Raw genomic sequence first — 21,833 nt, forward strand, 5'->3', positions numbered from 1 at the left:
CTGTCTCCTTTGTATACCTTTGTAGTGTGAGGTACACGCATCAGGAGTTTGTCTTTAGAACGAAGATTTCTTGTCGGTGATAGGCGCAAAGTTTGGTTGCAAGATGCGCAGGCGGCAGTCCGTTAATAAATACCAGGCAAGCCACCTTAAATTTAATACGGTCTTCAACCTGCAACCAGTGCAATGATCTGCGCAAGACAGACACATGGTCCCATTTCCCCCATTTTGTGCCCTCTGTAATCTGTTGATCTGCTCAACTGGCAGTCCTGCTAGGAGGATATTTCAATAGTCTAGGTGTCAATTGGATAAAGCACCTACTACTATTGCTTGATTCTCTTTTGGAATGAAAGGAAGTACATTTCTCAACACTTGTAATGGGTAGTAGACTGCCTTCACTATAGCCCCCATCTGTGCTTCTCTCCCCAAATTCTCTTGCCAGAGACACCCAAGGTTTCTGACTTTCTTGGAGTAGCACAATTCTTCCCTCAATATCTGAGGGGGGGGGGTGGGGTGTATTTGTTTCTCCGGAATCAGTTTCCCTTCAGAGCCTAACAATATCAGTTCAGTGTTTGAAGCATTTTGCTGCAGTTGGTTACCTGCCATCCACATCTTAATTTCTCTCATGTATTGATTGATTTTTTCTAATGCATCTTTGACATTATCGATCTCAATGTAGATTTGGGTATTGTCTTCGTAGGAGTGGAATCGCAGCCCATTTCTCCTGAAGATGTTAAATACCGGGCAAAAATAAAGATTAAAGATCAGAGGGGACAATGATGATTGTTAGGCAAAGTTTGAATGCAGTACCCTCTGGGAACACTACAAACAACTATGACTACAGGTATAGGCAACCCAACCTTTGATATAAGCTTGTACTACACAGTTTTGGTAACGTGTTGAGCAGCCAGGCTTATCTAAAAAGGGGAAATGTGAGCTGTAGTGGAGTTACACAAAGATTCACAGTTACAGGTATTCAAATAAACTCTTACACTCAAGGTTTCTTGCATAAACAATTATTGATTTATCAGTCAGTTATAAAGCCTTCTTCAGAAGGGAGAAATAGAATATTAACACACAAATATACGTCAATGCTGTACACTCTGAGTTTCTGAATCGGACAAGCCCCTTTTGGGATGGCCCACAGACACAACCTACACCCACAGGTGACTTCAGTAACCAGGGTGCTGGGGACATTAATACATTAATACCTTGCTGTTGGCATTCAGAATACTCTTAAAGGGTAAGTAAAATGCAAAGGTTATTAGAACACAAGAAATTACAAATAGTCATAAGCAGGGCAAATACTTTCAGATAGCACTTAGAAATGTCATTCAATTCAATAATCTAAGCCAAAGTCAATAGGCCAAAGTCTTTGTATGGGATGCAGCACTTCAGGTAAGTAAATGGAAACGTCTTTGCACAAGTTCTTAGGCGTCTTTGAGAAAAAGAAGAATCAAATGTAGGGCCACAAGCTGATTAGACTTGTGAGTTGCAGAAGTTACAAGCACTTCCACAGTAAGAGGTAAGTTCTCTTAGGCTAGTTTTACAGTACCTTGGTAAAGTAGAAAAAGATGCAGCTGAAGACTTCTGTTCCTGTGCAGCTGTGCAGATCTCACTGTTCCTGGGCCTCAGTCGTGGCGACAAGAGGGCGGACGTTGGGGGACTCCTGCACTGTACTGGCACCGTCAATGCTGGCAACCGGAAAACTTTACTTCTCCTATGAGCCATTTCATTGTGTAGTCCCTCCACCTCACTTTGGTCCTTTATGGCCCCAGCCAATGAGGTGGCAAGGCTTAAGCTCCGCCCCCGGCAGCCATCTTTAGATTTTTCACCGCAGTCTAACAGACACAGGGAATCCTCAAGCTCTCTGAGCTTTTTTAAATTCTTTCTACTTTTGTGTGGAATATATTTGGTAAATATATTCCATTTTGTTCCCCTTCTCAGGGGCTTTGTTTCCAATTAACCTGGGAGACAAAACTTGTTGTTTTCCTCTCAAAATCGTCGACTGAACTTCTCTTCAGAAATGGAGGCACCTCAGGCTATCAGGAAGCCTTCCCTGTTCAGGGACTGCACGAGGTGCAAAAAGAAATTGGTTTACAACAAAGACCCCCACGAGCATTGCATTTATTGCCTGTACCCACATGACATTAAAAAATGCGAGATTTGTAGAACCTTTTCCACCAAGACCCTTCATGACCGGCATAGAAGACTCCTTTCTTACCTGGAATCCAGGGATCAATCTTCGGACGAAGAGTCTGTCAGAACAGCTCCTGTCCAATCCAGCACTCCATCTGAGAGACAAACTTCAAAGAGAAGGGCCTCTTCAGTGGAAAGGAGTTCCTCTCCCAAGTCCAAAAAGAGGAAGCTGGAATTGATACCCTTTCTGCCTCCAGTTGACTTACCAAGCCAGAAAAAGTCAGCAAAATCTGCCTCCAGAGGTAAGGAGGAGTTTGCAAAAAACGGGGGGGGGGGCAGTCGTCGGCGGGGAAACCGCCCACGAATGAAGGGAAAGGTAAAGGCCCGTCATCGGCCATACCGTCGACGAAACCAGCAACGACGACGACCACGCTTAAGACATCGTCGACAATAAGATCATCGTCATCGGACACGTCGACCGCGAAGCAATCCTCGACGAGCAAGAAACACCACTCGTCCACGAGGCATTCATCCATGACGCAGTCGTCCACGGAACGCATTCCACATTCGTCAACGAAGCTCTCGTCGATGGAAAAACCTCAGTCGTCAACGGCGAAGCCCTCGTCGACGGGAAAATCTCAGTCGTCGACGAAATCTCATACGGGATGCTTGTCGACGAAGATAGCATCGTCCATAACACCTTCAGCGGCACCACAAATTTCGGCAGTTACGGAGGAATTGCTGCCTTCCACATTTGAAACTCCTGTCATTGAAAGCAATGTCATTGAGAAGAATACTGAGACTGAACCACTGATACAGCAATTTTCACCTTTGGGTCACATGGCAGAACTTCCGGATGTAATTCTTCAGGAAGAATTCTCTGATGCGGAAGTGGTGGAAGAGTCCACCGGTCCCTTACCGAAACAATACAGCCCTCCTTGGCAACCGTCCACGGGAGAATCCGAATACCCTCCTGACCCGATACTCATGTTATCCGTGCAGAGGATTGTAGAAGAATTTTACAGGCGGCAAAAGGAGAAGCAAATCCTGATTGATCTCATAGAATCAGGAATTATTCCTAGAGAGTCATCTCCGATTCCAGGCACATCTGGTTGTTCTCCTCACAGGAGTAGACCGCAAAAACGGATGAGATCACCGGAACCTGCTCGAAGACCAAGGAGCAGCACCCACAGTGCTTCACCTACAAGTGTCCCGTCGCCACAGTCATCGCACAGACCGCGATCTCCGGATGTGGACCCTACTATGGTACCGTCCACCATCTCGGTATCAGACTGGCAGGAGGATCCTTTTAGAGAATTCTCGGAACCAGAAGAAGGAGAAATAACACAGGAGCCAGACGCATCCAGTGAGTGGGATGACTACGTAGTCGAGAAGCCCAGGAGGAGAGACTCGCCGGGCAAGGCCTCACCGCCGGATGATCTCGTCTCTTTCCACACCATTATAGGTAAAGCCGCAGAATTGTTTAAAATTCAGGTTTCTTCTGAGGAAAGGAAATCAGTGCTGTATGAGCACAGGGACAAACAAAGGAGGACAGTGACCACAATTCCTCTCCTCGATACCATCTTGGATTCCGGATCCAAGATCCTATCCACACCCTTATCGACTCCGGCGCTGGTGTCCAGGCCAGAAAAGAAATATAAAGCTCCGGATTCGGCACCTCTTTGTTTGACAGGTCATACGAAACCAGACTCGGTTATCACAGTGGCGGCCAGAAAGAAACTCGCCAACCCCTCCTCACCGTTGTCGGCACCACCGGATAAGGACGGACGTAAACTGGAAGCCATGGGCAGGAAAGTATCATCTTCTGCATCGCTTACAATCAGAGCGGGCAATGCGCTGGCCATGACCGCAAGGTTCGATCGCGAGCTTTGGCTCCGCATGTCGAAATTGGCGAAACAATCACCACCAGAGCTCCAGGAGGAGGCAAAATCGATAATCGCGGATGGTGAAGCAACATCGGATCACATGATCGACGCAGCGGTTGATGTGGCCGAATCAGGCTTCAGGCAGATGGCGCACGGCATAGTGCTCAGAAGGCAGGCCTGGATGAAGGCTACTAACTTTAGACCTGAAGTCCAGGCGCAGATATTAGACATGCCGTTTGATGGACAAGATCTCTTTGGAAAGAAGATAGACGATCATTTGAAGGGAATCAAGACAGACACGGACACAGCCAGAGCCATCAGTTCTTTAAAGGACAAAAGTAAGGACCATCGGTCTTTTCGTCCCTTTAGAGGCTCATCTTCCAAGATCAGAGGATACGGTCGTTCCTCGTATGGTCAAAAAGCACAAGGCGGCACGTACCAAGACAATAAATATCAGTCATCCAACAGATACGCCCATAGAGGCAGACGTGGCTCCGCCCAAGGGAAGTCACAAGGCAAGCAAAACTGACGACCAATTTTTTTCCCCTCTTCACCACACCCCTGTGGGGGGAAGGGTGAGCCAGTTATTCCAGCGCTGGCAATCAATTACATCGGACAAATGGGTGTTGCAGGTGATCCGAAAGGGTCACACCTTAGAATTTCTGGACCAACCTCCTTCCCTGCCTCCAACATCTCGCAGAGTGCATATGCTAAGACAGGTCATGTCCGAAGTGCAAAAACTGCTCCAGAAGGCAGCAGTAGAACCAGTTCCTTATTCTCCGAGGGGAAAAGGTTTCTACTCCCGATTCTTCCTCGTCAGAAAGAAAAACGGTCAATGGAGACCCATCTTGGACCTGAGGGCACTCAACAAGTTTATCAAGCGCATAACATTCAAGATGGTAGCTTTACAAGGGGTGCTACCTTGGTTAAACAAGCACGACTTCTTAGCCACTTTAGACTTGGAGGACGCATACTTCCATATACCGATCCATCCAGCGCACAAGCAGTTCCTCGGGTTCACGGTGGGAGAGCTTCACTTTCAGTTTCAAGTGCTCCCGTTCGGGCTAAAATCGGCTCTGAGAGTTTTCACAAAATGCTTGGCGCCGGTAGCGGCAAGTCTCAGGAGGGCAGGAACGGACGTTTTTCCATACCTGGACGATTGGCTGATAAAGGCAAGTTCCGCTGCAAAGGCTCGCTCGGCAGTGTCGAGGACTATCAACCTCCTAAAAGAGTTAGGTTTCTCCATAAACCAGACAAAGTCCTGCCCCGTTCCCAGCAAGGTAGCTCTCTTCCTGGGAGCCGAACTCGATACCAGCATTCCCAGAGTGAGGCCATCCGCAGAAAGAATAGCAGCGATTCTACGCTCAACTTCGAACTTCCTATAGAAAGAGACAACATCCGTACGCTCTTACAAATCCCTATTGGGCATGATGTCATCATGCATATTCCTCATACCGAACTGCAGGCTTCGCATGAGACCGGTGCAGGAAGCTCTGGACCACCAATGGAAACAAGCTCTCGGAGGCTGGGAAGACATTGTCCAGATTCCATCGACGTTGCACAAGGCCCTTCGATGGTGGAATGTTCCGAGGAATCTTCTGCAGGGGATGCCGTTTCAAGCACCGACATCGACCCTTCTGCTGAGGACGGACGCTTCCTTATCAGGTTGGGGCGCTCATCTTGCGGACCTCCAAACCAAGGGCTCTTGGTCGACACAAGAGTCCCAGCTCCACATCAACGTGTTAGAGCTCAGGGCCGTAAGGTTGGCGCTGAAAGCCTTCCTACCGGTGATAGCTGGTCAAGTTCTTACAGTCCAGACAGACAACACGACCTCCATGCACTATACAAACAAGCAGGGAGGCACGAGGTCACAGATCCTGTCGCAAGAAGCCCAACAGCTTTGGGCATGGGCCTTGCACTACGGGGTGCAGATCAGGGCAGAGCATCTTCCAGGAGTGGACAATGTCCTAGCGGACAGGCTAAGCAGAGAATACACAGCGTCCCACGAGTGGGAGCTGGACGAAAAAGAAACCCAACGGATATTTGCCTTATGGGGCCATTCGCAGATCGACCTTTTTGCCACCAGGAACAACAAAAAATGCAAGAGATTTGCTTCAAGATACCCGGAGCACCAATCACTGGGAGACGCGTTCTCAGTGAATTGGTCGGGGAAGTTCCTCTATGCCTTCCCACCCATTCCCCTCATGTCGAGGGTACTTCGCAGGGTAAAAGAACAGGATTGTTCTTTGATTCTAATTGCACCGGATTGGGCACGGCAAGTCTGGTACCCGACGCTGAGGCATCTATCCTGTCAACCCCCGATTCGTCTCAAGACACATCAATATCTATTGACACAACAGAACCGCAAGGTCCTCCACCACGACCCGAGGAGCCTGTCTCTCAAAGCATGGTTCCTGAGCAGCGCAAACTGATGCACCTAAAGTTACCATCAGAATGCTGGGATATCATCAGGGCCGCTAGAGCCCCGTCCACGCAAGTCACCTACACCAGGAAATGGACCGGGTTTTCCAAATGGTGCGAGACCTCTGCAATCGATCCCCTCACGGCCTCGGTTAATCAGATTCTGCCTTACTTGTTGCACCTGGCTAAGTCAGGGCTCTCACTGTCCTCTATCAAGGTCCATCTGTCAGCCATAGCGGCTTACACAGTAACCGCGGAGACGCAAGCCTTACTTTCCTTACCAGCGGTTAAAATCTTCCTGAAAGGACTGATGCGTACTTATCCGCCTACACCTACACCAGTTCCGGACTGGAGCCTCAACACCGTCTTAACAGCCCTCATGCAACCTCCCTTCGAACCCATACACAGATGCGAAATGAAATTCTTGTCCTGGAAGACATCTTTCCTGATAGCCATCACATCAGCCAGAAGGATCAGTAGTTACAAGCTTTGTCTTCTGAACCCCCGTTTACTTTGTTCCAGAAGGACCGCGTCATCTTAAGGCCTCACCCGAAGTTCCTCCCCAAGGCACTTTCGGAGATGTCGTTCACTGAGCGCATTGTTTTACCAACCTTTTTCCAGAATCACGCTTCTGAAGCGGAAAGAACATTACATTCTCTAGACGTTGCTAGAGTGTTGAAGTTTTACTTGCAAAGAACCAAGGAGTTCCGCTCCTCAAACCGGCTATTCATGTCTTTCTCTGGCCGTACCAAGGGTCAGCATATATCTAAACAAAGTCTGGCACGCTGGGTATCGTCCAGCATCACCCACTGCCATCAGTTGAAAGGCGACCCTTTAACTAGACCGCCGTCTGCGCACTCCACCAGAGGAAGGGCGGCGTCAACAGCATTCCACGCAGGGGTGGCATTGAAGGACATATGCAGAGCCGCCACGTGGAGCACTCTGCATACTTTCGCCAAACACTACTGCCTGACTGAAGATACCAACAAAGAAGCTGCAGTTGGACAGGCAGTGCTCCGCCATCTCTTTGTATAAGGTAGGACCAGCATCCTTTCCCACCTTTCCCGAAGTATGTAACCGTTGTGTTGCTGCATGGTAAAGGTTTGATCAGAAATATGTTTTTTTCTGTATTTATGCATATATATATATAATGGTGGCATGTTTTAACTGCTTGGTATTCTATTCAAGCATCTGAATCTATGAAAGATCCAATGCTGGAGAAGTCTTAGTTACTTACCTGTAACTGTATTTCTCCAGCATTGCTATCTTTTATAGATTCACATGCGCCCGCCCGCCTCCCCTGAGAGGCTGCTTCTATGCTCGGCATCCATCATACTGTAATCTCTACGGTTCAAAATCTAAAGATGGCTGCCGGGGGCGGAGTTTAAGCCCTGCCACCTCATTGGCTGGGGCCATAAAGGACCAAAGTGAGGTGGAGGGACTACACAATGAAATGGCTCATAGGCCATAATGGGCTATGTACATGCACTGCTAGGTAGCAATGTGTGTATATTTAAAAAAAAAAAAAAAAAAATGTATTATTAAATTTATCACCGAGGATTCCCAGTCTGACGACGGGGAATATTCAAGCATGTGAATCTATGAAAGATACCAATGCTGGAGAAATACAGTTACAGGTAAGTAACTAAGACTTTCAGTGGCTGTTTCGAGTTTCAGCTCCTTGCGGTACAGCAAATAGCAATAAGCGCGGTTCCTGGCTGTCAAGGTGGACCTTCCTCGCATCTGAGGCCCAGCACTTGACTGAGGGTCAGGCTTGGTCAGCCCTGCTTCGTGGGAGTCCGGAGGATCTTCCAAAAGCTTAAGGCCAGCTTACAAGCAATGCACACAATCTGGTGTCCCTCTCCCTGGCTCTACGGTTTCCTGCAGCAACTCAGAGGAAATTCAACCAGCTCCGAGATGGGTGTCCGGGTGACTTACTTGGGAGTTGATTGGTCCCACCAACTCAAAGGGTGAAGTCGTCCTTACAGGGCTTCTCTTTCGATGCAAACTTGCAATTCGGACCTGCAGCAGGGCTTCACGGGGCAAACTAATGGTCCAGGAGTTGCAGCAGCCGTCCTCTTCAAGCTCTTCGTCGGTTCCTTCGTCCAGTGGTCGACTCTGCCTTCCAATCAAAGAGACTGGCCTTTTATTCTGTGTTCTCCCATTCATTCCAGCCTAGCTGCCACTCACCCAGCAGGGTGGCTGTCCTTGCTGGACAGTCAGCCAGCCAATTACCACAGAGTGCATTTGGGTCTCCTCGGAGACTAAGCAAAGGGAGTTTCGGGATCTCCCTCACTTCCTGCCTACCCCAGACACTCTCTGATGCCCGCCAAAGGCGAATGAACAAAGAGACCAAACCTGGTTTGCCAAGCAGAGAAAAACTCTAGAAGGACAAAAGACATGGCAAAAAAAGACCATTTTAACAAGGATGGCTGGATGCCATTTTAAAAATGATGGCTCCCGCGGTTACTTTACCGGAGCCGTGAACAGTCGTGGTAAATGCAAACCAATATAGATCAAAACGAAACCACTGCCACCAGCCAGTCAATTGAGGAAAAGGTAACATAAAAATGTTACATGAGCATTTAGACACAGGGGATACCAAGTAACCCCTCCAGCATGCTATTGTAAGATAGGGTGTGCTGAGTCTTGTTTGTCAGACTCCAAAACCAAAAGAAAGAGTTCAAATCACAGAAAAATGCATGAGTGAGTGGGAAAAAGGTCTCTCTATCCAGGATAAAAATTAAGTCTTTAAGTCCAGCAAAAGAGCTGGGGGTCTCTAAGGTAGAAGGGAATTTGCACATCTCTGAGAATTCTCTCTAACAGTTGGCTTGACCCCCAACTACTACCAGGAGCTACATTTGGTTCCACAAGCCATCTGGTGCCATACAAATATATCCATATGACTTTAACTCTGTGCATTTAGCAATGTGTATAAATGAGCATTAGGACACACCCATAAGATATTTAAAGGCATAATGGGACATCTGTAGTGGACACAAACTAATTTTGCATCTCATGTGTGAGTGACATTTTCAGCATGCGATATAAAAGCTCCAGATTCCCAGAGGTAGCTCCTATTTACTGGGTAATGTCAGATACACAGGAGCTGCTTTTAGCTCCTGCTAATCAAATCCTTATTTCGAACCCTGCATTTTGCACTGTTGCGAATGGCCTGCCCTCCTTAAGACCATTTCAGTTTCTTCAGATCATTCAGTTCTTTCAAAAAGTCTCAAACCTGTTTGCATTTTGGTTGTCAAAGATTGCGTAGTATTGTGTGTTGCTTAAGACTCAGATGAGGACTTTGAAGTGGCATCTAGCTTGCATTTGGAGCCAATCTTGCATTGCAGTCCAAACCTATTCCTGTAACAAATCTGGTATTGGACTCCTTTGTTATTGGATATTGGATAAGCCCCTCCTTTTTAGCTGATTTCTCTCTTTTGTCTCCAGATTGCCCTTACCCCCACAACCTATTGCAAACTCCTTCACATTCTTGCTACCAGCTCCTATTCCAAACACCAACCCCCTCCCATTGACGCCTTATGCTTATACAGGCCTGTGTTTCCTCCTTTAGGGATGGACTTTGTCATAGGGTTTGCACCTGTGGAACGGTATGAATAATTGGATGTAGTTGTTTTCACCTGGCCTTTAAAAGGCTGCTTGCCATTTTGTTATCCATACAGTGTCTCTTCTTAAAAAACATAATGAAATGTTAATTGATTTAATTGATGTACAATTTTTACAGCATCTCTTCTGTTTTATATGAAAGTAGTGAGAGTAGAAAAAGAACTTCTGCAATTTTTCCCCAGCTTATTTTGTTTGAGTTCACAGAGCTGGAAACTGAACGTGTTCACTGAACAGTAGCCACGCTGAGGGTGTCGGGGAACCTCTTTTCCCCCTTTTTTCTGTTGGAGGACCACAGGAAAATCTAGTTTCTCTGTACGGGTATTGCTGGAAACGTAAAGGGCATCTGTATCAGTTGGTCCGCTAGGGAAGGGCGATATGATTTAGCAAGGTCTGTATAGTGTGTAAGCAAATGTTCCTTTTTAATTTGTAGGGACGTTGACTTCCTTGTTATTGGCTCCTGAAGAGTGTTGAGGAGTTGCACCTTGTTATGACTTAAGGGGGAACCGTCCTTTGGGGCTGGGGAAAGCAGAGCGTCCCTGGTTCTCCGATCTTCAGGCTTCCTAGGTGAAGGACTACTGTAAAGGGGAACATTTTCATACGATGCCTTATCTTGATGGTGTCCACATTCAACCAAGGCTAAAGCATCTTTGGAGGCGTTCCTAAGGCACGTTCTAGGTGCTGAAATTTTTAAGGCCGTCAATTGGGCTACTCCTTTAGCTTTTACTTAACATTCTGGTTACTTCTTATAGGAAGGATGCTTCTTTTGCCAATAAGTGCTTTGTCACCTCTTTGCTTTAAATCCGGTCAGGTATAGGCTGCCTTCTCCACCCACTATACTTTTCTTCATAATCTAATTCCAACCAGTTAGGAGGGAGGTCAAGACTAAACAAATGTAAAATTACTTTGATGTAAATTGTTAGGGTGTGAGTTGTGAAGAAGGGAGAGCATGGACTACAAACCTCTGAGGCATGTTCAATGCCGCAACTGCCCTGTCTGGTGGAGGGAGGTGACTTTGGAACAGGGTGCGACAGTTGGTGATGAGGGTTGAAGTCATGAGGCTGGTGTGCAAAGGAACACATGAGCGCATAAGCCCGGCATTTTGGAGCCAGATTTTCTGGCCCAGCTGCAGTTGCAAGCTATCTACCCCCAATTGTGATGCAGGGAGAGCAAGAACTAAAAGAAGCTGAATCATCATAAAGATAGTTGTTCATATTTTGTCTTATTTGCGATGACTCTTTACTCTTTATGGTGGTCATTTTTAGGCTTAATACTACAGGCATTTGTTGGCACCGAGTTTACTGCGTTCAATTGAACTGGTCTACTACTCCCATAATGCATTTGGTGGATAAATGAAAGCCAAGCCCACTGCCATATTGGGTCATTCCACCTGTTTAAGCAGAGGCCTTCATGAATTTTACTGATGCTTTTCAGGCTACCGATCGAGACTTGCCCCAACACGAAATGCAAATGTAGTTGACAAATTGTGGGGGAGGAGACTGATAACCAATACTAGCCAGACATTCAGGGAGTGTTGCTACCCAAGAGAACTGCTGTAGATAAGCGAACCATGAAAGAAACTAGTTATCTGCTGGAGCAGTCTATGCAGGGAAGAGAAATATTTGCAGACACAGCTGATCATTATGACGTTTCCCTTGAGTTAGTATCCAAAATAAAGATCGGATGATAGAGCATCGGTTGACCAAAGGGGGCCGAACTGAGGGAACATGAACTATTTTTGAATTGAGACTTTTGATACTGCTTCCCCTAAAAGAAATTAAAAGTTTAAAATAAGCCTCTCCCCTGAGCCCCCCTTCAGCTGCCAGATTTGCCGGTGGACAGTGCCAATTGTTTCTAGATAACAAATGATTTTAGCGCAGCTTGCAGTTCTCTCGTTTTGGGACAGTTGCCGCTCAGTGTAACTGGTTATGACAATAATTCTTAATTAGCATCTGGTCATGTCGAATGATATGGCTCGAGTGAAATACCGTAGAATGCTTAGGTGTCGGTTCAGGAGACTGGTCGCATTTCTTATGTTTCTGCTTTTCCACCCATCTTTAAACATGTATGTATTTTTTAACATCCAAACTACTGATCTTTCAAAGTAAGAATACCTTCAGGTTTTTAGTTTAGTCGTGGTTTTGCATGCAATGAACCACTGTTTAGTACCTGTTTTCAGCTGTGATATTCCAATAAATGCTGTTTAAACAAATAATTGTACTTGGCTGTTAATTTGGGGGGGGGTGGGTTGAGCGTTCAATATTTATCCCTCTGCCATCGTACTACCGGATGTGTTATATCATTTCTGGTACATATCGCGTGATGGAGGGATGATACTGACATGACATATGGCTACACGAAACCTATTTACCGAGAAATCTGCATTACTTGTTGATGAGGAATGCAATCAGGGTTTTTAATATAGTGTGTAACACCATTGGTTCCATAAATATTTTGAGCCACGCAGATCATGGAAGGAATACCTTATTGAAGGATACAATTTGTTAAATTTCTACGGACCACCCTCAAGAAAGAGCAGGACCCTTTCTTAAGGAGAACTTCATTTTGTTTGTTTAGGTTTGCAACTCTAAACTGGACGGGACACATGCTAATGTCACTATTTTGATTGTGTAACATGGCAGTGTTAAGGAGAATTTTCATTTCTGTGCTAATTCCCTTCAACCTTAGAGACCCCCAGGTCTTTTGCTGGACTTAGGACTTGTGATTTCTTTACTCCAGAGTGAGTGGGACCTTTTTCCCACTCATGTATTTTCCCTGACTAGGATTTTTGTGTTTTAGTGTTTTATGGAGTCTGACAAACTCCATAGGCGTGTGCTTTTTGTATAGTGACACACAGCACCTTAGGTGCAGTGCCACTAAGAAGTCCCTTGGAATTCCCTTAATGTTTAATTACATTTTCTTGGGTGAACTACTGTTTCCAAGAATAGTGAGATGATCCCCGTTTTACCTTTCTCTTTGTGAGACCAGCACATACCACCTTATGTGGAGTGCTGGGGGTTACTTAGTAATTCCCTATCCCACTTCTCATGTGACATTTTTTGTTACATTATCATACTATAAATGGCTGGTGGCAGTGGTTTAATTTTTACAACCAGTGTGCCTTTTTACCGCAGGCTAAACCCTCCGCTGCAGTACAGCATAATGGGTGACAATTTTCCCAAAAGGGCCCTTGTGTACTTTTTTGCCATTTTCTGTTTTAGTTCCTTCTTGGCTTTTACTCTGTTAGTTGAAACAGGTTTGAGTCCTTTGTGTGTTTTTCCTTTGGCAGGCTTCAGTGTGTCTGGAAAGGCAGGAAGTGAAGGAGGGTCCCACTACTCCCCTGCCCTTTGTCTTTAGGTGTGCCTGAGGTAAACCAGTTCCAATTGGCCGGCTGGCTCTCCTGAAAGGACAGCCACCCTGCTGTGTGATTGACAGCATAGGCTGTGAATGAATGGGAAATTGCATGAAAAGGAAGGTTTTTGGGACTAGAGGCAGTCGACCACTGGAGAGGAACATCCGAAGAAGACGACGAGACGCCAGCAGCACACTCCTTGACGGCAAAGTGCCTGGTGAAGTCCTGCAGCTGTGCTGACCATGTTTTCACATCGACTGGGAAGACCCATACGGGATGACCTCCTCCCTTGATCTGGTGGGACCAACTAGCCTCAAGACAAGCTTCCATTTGGCGCAACCCCCAACTTGCTGTGCCTCACCAGAGCTGCAGAAGCCAGATGTCAGGGGTCTTATGACTATTGAAGAATGCATTGTCTTGCGAAGTCTAAATCCGTCCAAATCTTAGTGGACATCCAGAGGACCAGATAGAAGTAGTAAATCTTGATCCAGAGTCCCCTCACCAGAGTCCAGGACTGAGGGAGCAAGCTTCTTCCAACCAGAGTTTTCGATCTTCGTTGACGCCGAGGAAAAGAGCCAAAACACTAAGTGCTGCTGAAACAAAGGAAATCCATTGCTGGGGAGTCCCTCTCCCGAGCACTTCTGTAGGAGCCTGCCAGACTCCCTCCCTTTCATCACCACAACCAAGGTCCAGGAACAAGGGTCTGCCAAGCTGTAGCAAGGAGGAATCCAGCTGGAACATTTTTCTTCTAATCACAGGTACTGTGGGGCTTGGGTTGTTCACCTTTTAGCCATAAATTGTGCTTCCTATCCTGCAAAGTACTTTTTGGAGTTGATCTCAACTCACCTGCACTGGCCTAACAGCTTTTGCTCTCTACAAAGTAGCTCACTTAAGTTACAGTGATTTCTTCTGAATTTACTAACTTTGTCAAGACTTTATCTAAGAAGTATCAGAACTATTGACTTTGTCACTTGACTTTGACTGTCATGGCTCCCTAAAGGCACTCCTCTGAACCTACTGGATTTGGCAGTAATTGTTCCCTCATAGGTTATAATCGTTGACACTATTATTGCTGGGATAAATGTTTACCTGTCTCCCTTTAGGAGATTGTAATTGTTTTACAAACTGTTGAAAGTATGTTCTAAATCTTATTCTTACCTTTCTTTGCTTAAACAACTCAATAACTGAATTGGTAACGGAAAATAAGTGCAATACTGACCTTTACTGAAGTCACTCTGTGTGCTGGAACATGTTGGCATAAGAAAAGTGTTTACCAACTTTTATTGTCTTTTAAAAGCTGAAACCAAACTTTGAAAGTTACTAGTAGATAACTTAAAGAATGCTTATTTAAACCGTGTGTATATTATAAATAAATATTAATATATAACTTTAAGTGTGTAAGTGTTACTTGGCTAATTGTACTTACCGATTTCAAATCTACAGCTCTACAGAGAACCCCTCTTAAAATGAGCCTGGCTGCTCAGTCACACTACCAACTTGTGTAGTACAGGCCTGTATTAAAAGGTGGGTTACCGAATACCAAGAGTCTTGTGTGTTCCTCACCAGTTGGACTGCAGTAATTCTTACCTAACGCAGTCGAAATGATATGCCGAATGTATCGTTTTTTCATTAACCTTTTCTAAAAAAATGTCAAGGTGTGTCTAGGCTAGCAAAAATCTATTTGAAAATGGCCATCTCCACAATTATTAAACATGTGGACTTCAATACACAATTGGATCCTTTTTGGAACAGGTGCTCAGTGTCATGCTTGACAGCCTGTTCGCTTCCCCTTCAAAGGGATAATTTCAGGATTATGGGCACTTCTTAAGATGTTGCTTTCTAGAGGCTGGATTAAATAAGATGGGGGTGTGACTTTTCCCTCTTTTTTTTTAATGTTTATTTTTGGAACAAGCAGAGTGGTAACCATACATATTTAAGTCAAAACATGTAAAACCTTATTATGGTGTCTACTCACATTTCCTCTCTGTCCCACTTACCCCCACAGTTGTTTATCCCGGGTAGATGTCGAAGGTCCCTGTTCCTTCCCCCAGCGCCTAAAACGTGAGTCCGCCCTCGAGGATCCTTCTGGCCCAATGCGGTTTGTAGGTCAGGGCCGCAAACTCCTGGTCATAGTCCGTTATTGGTCCCCAAATGTTTTGGAAGCGATGGAGCCGGCCCGCTCTGGCTGCCGTTACCCTCTCCGCTATCAGCACGTCCCATATTTTTACCCACCAGAGGGGCATAAGCGGGCCCTCAACGGATTTCCATGTGCGGGTGACCACTATTCTACCCGCTAGGAGACACTTAGATAGTAACTTGGCTTTGGTTCCTGATCGTGGATAGATTCCTGGGACGGGAGACCGGTTCAGGTTCCTGAGGAATTGTCGTTTGGGTGATCACTGTGATGACAGTTAAACATTGTTTCCAAAAATGTTTGAACTTATGGCAGGTCGACCACAAATGAAAAAAGGATTCCACTTGGCCGCACCGTCTCCAGCAGGTTGGGTCAAGAGTCTGGTTCATGTGATGGAGTCTCAAGGGGGGATAATACCAGCGTGGCAGGATCTTGTAGGAGCATTCTCTGTTAGTGATACATGCCGATGCGGAGTGGGTGCGAGTCCAGATGTCCACCCAAGTTTGGTCCTCTATTGAGTGCCATAGGTCTACTTCCCATTGTGCCATAGATCTGGTTCTTGAGGCTAGGAAATCCGTTTGGAAGCGCTTTTACAGGATTGATATTTTGCCCCGGGTCGGGAGATCTTTGAGGGTTAGTTCCAGGGCTGTGGGGGTCAGGGTCGCTGCTTGGTGGGTTTGTGGGTGAGAGCACCAGTGACGCAGCTGAATATAAGTAAATCTGTCACTCTCTTGGAGCCGGAAGGTTCCTTTGCATTGTTCGAAAATGCGGGGTGATCCTCCCTCAAAGAGCTGTCCTAGGGCTTTCAGGCCCCCCTCGATCCAGTTTTTAAAGTTTTGGGGGCGTGCTCAAGGTGAGAAAGCCGGGTCCAGGAATATTGGAGATGAGGGGCTCAGTCCTCTCGGGATCCCTTTCTGTTTCAGGGCTCTATCCCAAATGTTCACTGTATGCTTGGTGGACATGAGGAGACCCTGCCTGCACCTCCGCATCAGGGGTGGGATGTGTGGGAGGAAGCGGAAGCGTAGGGGGAGGCGCGACTGTTCTAATTCCACCCATCTGGGGCGGTTCGTGAGGGTCTGCCATGCTTGTGTGCATGCTAGATGCGCCGCCATTTGATATCTTTGCAGGTCTGGGACCCCCAGGCCGTCCAGTCTTGCACTGCCTAGCATTGTTCCCCTAGGGATCCGGGCTTTCCTCCCCTCCAAATGAACTGTAGCATTTTCCTCTGTAGGCCGCGAAGGGCAGGCGTCGGAATCATGGTTGGGAGTGTTGAGCAAGCGTATAGGAATCTGGGAAGCAGGTTCATTTTATCAGGCGTTAATCTGACCCATCAGTGATATTTCTTGAGATGCCCAGCGCTTTAGGTCGGCTTCCAGCTCTTTAAAGAGTGGGGGGAAGTTTACTTGGTAGACCATCTTTGTCTCATCCGGGATTTGGACTCCCAGATAGGCGATAGTCTTTGTTTTCCATTGGATTGGACACATTGAGCCTAGGGTCTCCTTGTCTGCCGGAGTTAAGCCTACCCCCAAGGCCGCTGACTTGTTAAAATTGATTGAGAATCCAGTTACTTTACCGTAGCTGTCTATTTCCGCCAGGGCATGTGGGAGGGAACAGTGGGGCTCAGAGATGGTCAAAAGGACATTGTCCGCATACAGCGCAATTTTGTGTGGAGAGGGGCCGACACCGGGGCCCTTGATGAGGTTGTTTAGCCTGACCCGCTGAGCGGAGGGTTCCATGATCAATGCAAATAAGAGTGGGGATAGAGGGCAGCCCTGTCTAGTGCCGCAGGTCAGGGGGATCGGGGTGGCGAGGGAGCCGTTGATTCTGAGGAGGGTTTTCGGTGCTTGATAGTTGGCTAGGATCATAGTTCTGATCTCTGGCCCAAATCCAAAGGCTTCCAGGGTGAGTCTCATAGAGGTCCAGTCCCCTTTGTCGAACGCTTTGGTTGCATCGAGAGCCATGAGGACCAGCTTTTGAGAGTTTTGGGAAGTTAGATCCACAAAATTCACTGCTCTGCGGATGTTGTCGCTTGTGGATCTGTTTCTGATAAAGCCTGTTTGGTTGGGATGGATTAGGTCAGGCATAATCTGAGATAGGCGTGTTGCCAGAATTTTGGAGTAGATGTTAGCATCGATATTTAGCAATGCTATCGGCCTATATGACGCAGGATTTCTCGGGTCTTCTCCTGGCTTGGGAAGGAGGACGGTGATTGATTCCTGCATAGAGGGGGTTGTGGTCCTAAAGGAATTAAAGAGGCCTACTAGTGTAGCGAGCAATTGGGGTTTAAAGACCTTGTAAAATCTGGTAGAATAGCCATCGGGGCCCGGGGCTCGAGGGACTTTATGGCTTCATCCACTTCCTCACCCGTAATTGGTGTGTCTAGGATGTCTCAGGCTGCGTCTCGCAATTGGGGCAGGTCTGCCTTCCGTCTGTTCTGCTAGGTCTCGTGGTGGGGCGGACATCACCTGCAGTAGATGGTCTGCTCCTAATCGTTTGTCTTGTTCGGCGTAATGTAGTTTGCCTTGTGGTTCTCGTAGTCCTACAATTGTATTTCTCCTTCTGATTTTTGCAAGTTTGCCCACTAAGAGCTTGTTTGCTTTATTGCTCTTTACATAATAAAACTGCTTGGTCTTTGCTAATGAATGGACTGTGTGTTCCGCGTAGTGTGCTTGGATCTTCTTTCTTGCTATACGGATAGCCTGCTGCGTTTTTGCAGCCCAGCCTCTCTCTTTATGGGCTTCTCCAGCATGGGGTCTGGCATGGATTCACATGCTCATGAATATTCCCCGTCGTCAGGCTGGGAATCCTCGGTAAAGAAAAAACCAGTATCAGTTTCGTTTCTGATCTGTCTTTCGTAGTAATAACCAATCACTGGTCTCTGCGTCATACTGACCACAGCCAATGACTGCCCTCTACCTAAGCACCGCCTCTGGCAGCCATCTTCAGATTTTTACCGCACGTTCATGTGTTGGGATCCTCGTGCTATTGCTCTCGAGCGTTAGTGCTATTTTTCGCGCTTTTTCACAAAAAACTTCAATTCTTTCGGTCAAAAGAGCCTCAAGCTCCACCGATCCTACATCCGATCAACGGGGACCCGTGTCGGATTCGTCTGTGCCCCTCAAGGGTGAAGATTTCGTCGAGCTACACTTCGGAGGACTCCAGAAGCTTCTCAGGCCCGGTCTCGGAGATGGCCCAGGAGAAGGGAAGCTCGACGCCCGGAAAGCTGTTCAGGGTCTGCCCTGGATGCCAGCTGCAGAACGTCTTTAAGGAAGACGAACACTCTTTCTGCCTTTACTGCCTTCATGAGGACAAAACGCACGTGGAGAAGGATTGTGCGTTTTGCGGCAACATGTCGGAACGGACCATGAAGGACCGTCATCAACGTCTCGCCAACTGGCTGGAGGGTAAGAGCCCGTCTGGCGAGAAGAAGAAGAAACCCGAGCGGTCTTCTAAGACCTTTGAGGGCGCCCCGGCGACGGGGGCCCAACATAAGGCCAAGCACCGCGAGTCCGCTGGCACCGGGAGCGCCGAACGGTCGGGCTCTACGGGCGCCAGGCAGGGCGCACTCTCCCCGGCACCATCAACCACGAGCCAACGCTCTGGGTCGGGTAAGAGGAAGGCCGAGCACCCGGCGAAGCTCCTGGAGAGGCCCCGGTCGAGCCCTAAGGCAGAGGAGGAGCGTGGCAGTGCCCCCTCCCTCAAGGATAAGGCGGTGAGCGCACCTAAGGTGGTGAAGGCCTTGATCCATCCGACCAAGCCCTCTATCGAAACGGTCGCGGCGGCCCTGGCTCAGCCTGTGGAGGCTGCGCCAGTGGTGGCGACATCAGGGCCCAGAATCTCCCTGCCTCCTCGGAGGGAGTCTTCTTTTGTGCCCATCGATAGGACCCCCGTGAAACCCTCCGTGGGGAAGAAGAAGGGGGGGCAGGGCGTCGTCGTAGATTCGGCCTCAACCTCAGAAGAGGAGCTGATCGAGGTCTTAAGCCACGGCCTAGGCGTGGAACAAGGCCAGCCCGTCGGAATGGACCCCGACGCGGGTGACGACGACGACATCGTCGAGGATACCGACGGGGCCCCTGCTCGCCCGTCGGATTCCCCTCTGCCAGCGCCGCGAGACAACTCGGCGGCCATTTTGTTGGCCATACAGTCCTTATGCACCGAGATAAGGACGAGGCTACCGTTACCGACGGAGGAACCTCTCCCGTCGGGGGATCCAGAACCGGGACCTTCTGGTGTTCCCCCTACCAAGAAAAGAAGGATCCATCCTCCACCTCCTTTTCAACCGTCGCGCCCCGTCCAGCCCTCCTCCCCGTCCACCCGAGGGGATGATACTGGGACTGACACGGCAGCGACGGGTACGGACGACGAGGCATACGACGAGGATTTTCCGTCGTCGCCCCCCACCAGGGCTTCTCCGCCCGACGAGATCGGATCTTTCCACTCCATGATCTCCAGGGCTTCCGAGCTTTTCCAACTCTGCCCTGAGGAGAAGAAAAAGGAAGGCTTCCTTTCTCCAGCATGGGGTCTGGCATGGATTCACATGCTCATGAATATTCCCCGTCGTCAGGCTGGGAATCCTCGGTAAAGAAAAAACCAGTATCAGTTTCGTTTCTGATCTGTCTTTCGTAGTAATAAACAATCACTGGTCTCTGCGTCATACTGACCACAGCCAATGACTGCCCTCTACCTAAGCACCGCCTCTGGCAGCCATCTTCAGATTTTTACCGCACGTTCATGTGTTGGGATCCTCGTGCTATTGCTCTCGAGCGTTAGTGCTTTTTTTCGCGCTTTTTCACAAAAAACTTCAATTCTTTCGGTCAAAAGAGCCTCAAGCTCCACCGATCCTACATCCGATCAACGGGGACCCGTGTCGGATTCGTCTGTGCCCCTCAAGGGTGAAGATTTCGTCGAGCTACACTTCGGAGGACTCCAGAAGCTTCTCAGGCCCGGTCTCGGAGATGGCCCAGGAGAAGGGAAGCTCGACGCCCGGAAAGCTGTTCAGGGTCTGCCCTGGATGCCAGCTGCAGAACGTCTTTAAGGAAGACGAACACTCTTTCTGCCTTTACTGCCTTCATGAGGACAAAACGCACGTGGAGAAGGATTGTGCGTTTTGCGGCAACATGTCGGAACGGACCATGAAGGACCGTCATCAACGTCTCGCCAACTGGCTGGAGGGTAAGAGCCCGTCTGGCGAGAAGAAGAAGAAACCCGAGCGGTCTTCTAAGACCTTTGAGGGCGCCCCGGCGACGGGGGCCAACATAAGGCCAAGCACCGCGAGTCCGCTGGCACCGGGAGCGCCGAACGGTCGGGCTCTACGGGCGCCAGGCAGGGCGCACCCTCCCCGGCACCATCAACCACGAGCCAACGCTCTGGGTCGGGTAAGAGGAAGGCCGAGCACCCGGCGAAGCTCCTGGAGAGGCCCCGGTCGAGCTCTAAGGCAGAGGAGGAGCGTGGCAGTGCCCCCTCCCTCAAGGATAAGGCGGTGAGCGCACCTAAGGTGGTAAAGGCCTTGATCCATCCGACCAAGCCCTCTATCGAAACGGTCGCGGCGGCCCTGGCTCAGCCTGTGGAGGCTGCGCCAGTGGTGGCGACATCAGGGCCCAGAATCTCCCTGCCTCCTCGGAGGGAGTCTTCTTTTGTGCCCATCGATAGGACCCCCGTGAAACCCTCCGTGGGGAAGAAGGGGGGGCAGGGCGTCGTCGTAGATTCGGCCTCAACCTCAGAAGAGGAGCTGATCGAGGTCTTAAGCCACGGCCTAGGCGTGGAACAAGGCCAGCCCGTCGGAATGGACCCCGACGCGAGTGACGACGACGACATCGTCGAGGATACCGACGGGGCCCCTGCTCGCCCGTCGGATTCCCCTCTGCCAGCGCCGCGAGACAACTCGGCGGCCATTTTGTTGGCCATACAGTCCCTATGTACCGAGATAAGGACGAGGCTACCGTTACCGACGGAGGGAACCTCTCCCGTCGGGGGATCCAGAACCGGGACCTTCTGGTGTTCCCCCTACCAAGAAAAGAAGGATCCATCCTCCACCTCCTTTTCAACCGTCGCGCCCCGTCCAGCCCTCCTCCCCGTCCACCCGAGGGGATGATACGGGGACTGACACGGCAGCGACGGGTACGGACGACGAGGCATACGACGAGGATTTTCCGTCGTCGCCCCCCACCAGGGCTTCTCCGCCCGACGAGATCGGATCTTTCCACTCCATGATCTCCAGGGCTTCCGAGCTTTTCCAACTCTGCCCTGAGGAGAAGAAAAAGGAAGGCTTCCTTTATCAGCG

The 21,833-nt window shown here is 48.7% G+C and overlaps 1 protein-coding gene across 3 annotated transcripts in view; it reads left to right on the forward strand.

Moving 5' to 3' along the window:
* The window catches only part of GART (phosphoribosylglycinamide formyltransferase, phosphoribosylglycinamide synthetase, phosphoribosylaminoimidazole synthetase), a 1,418,226-nt gene that overhangs the window by 762,883 nt on the left and 633,510 nt on the right, over positions 1–21,833 (forward strand). The window lies entirely within an intron of this gene.

The sequence above is a fragment of the Ambystoma mexicanum genome, chromosome 7p (genome assembly GCF_040938575.1).
Source record: "Ambystoma mexicanum isolate Mex_15411 chromosome 7p, UKY_AmexF1_1, whole genome shotgun sequence".
In the NCBI taxonomy this organism is placed as follows: domain Eukaryota; kingdom Metazoa; phylum Chordata; class Amphibia; order Caudata; family Ambystomatidae; genus Ambystoma; species Ambystoma mexicanum.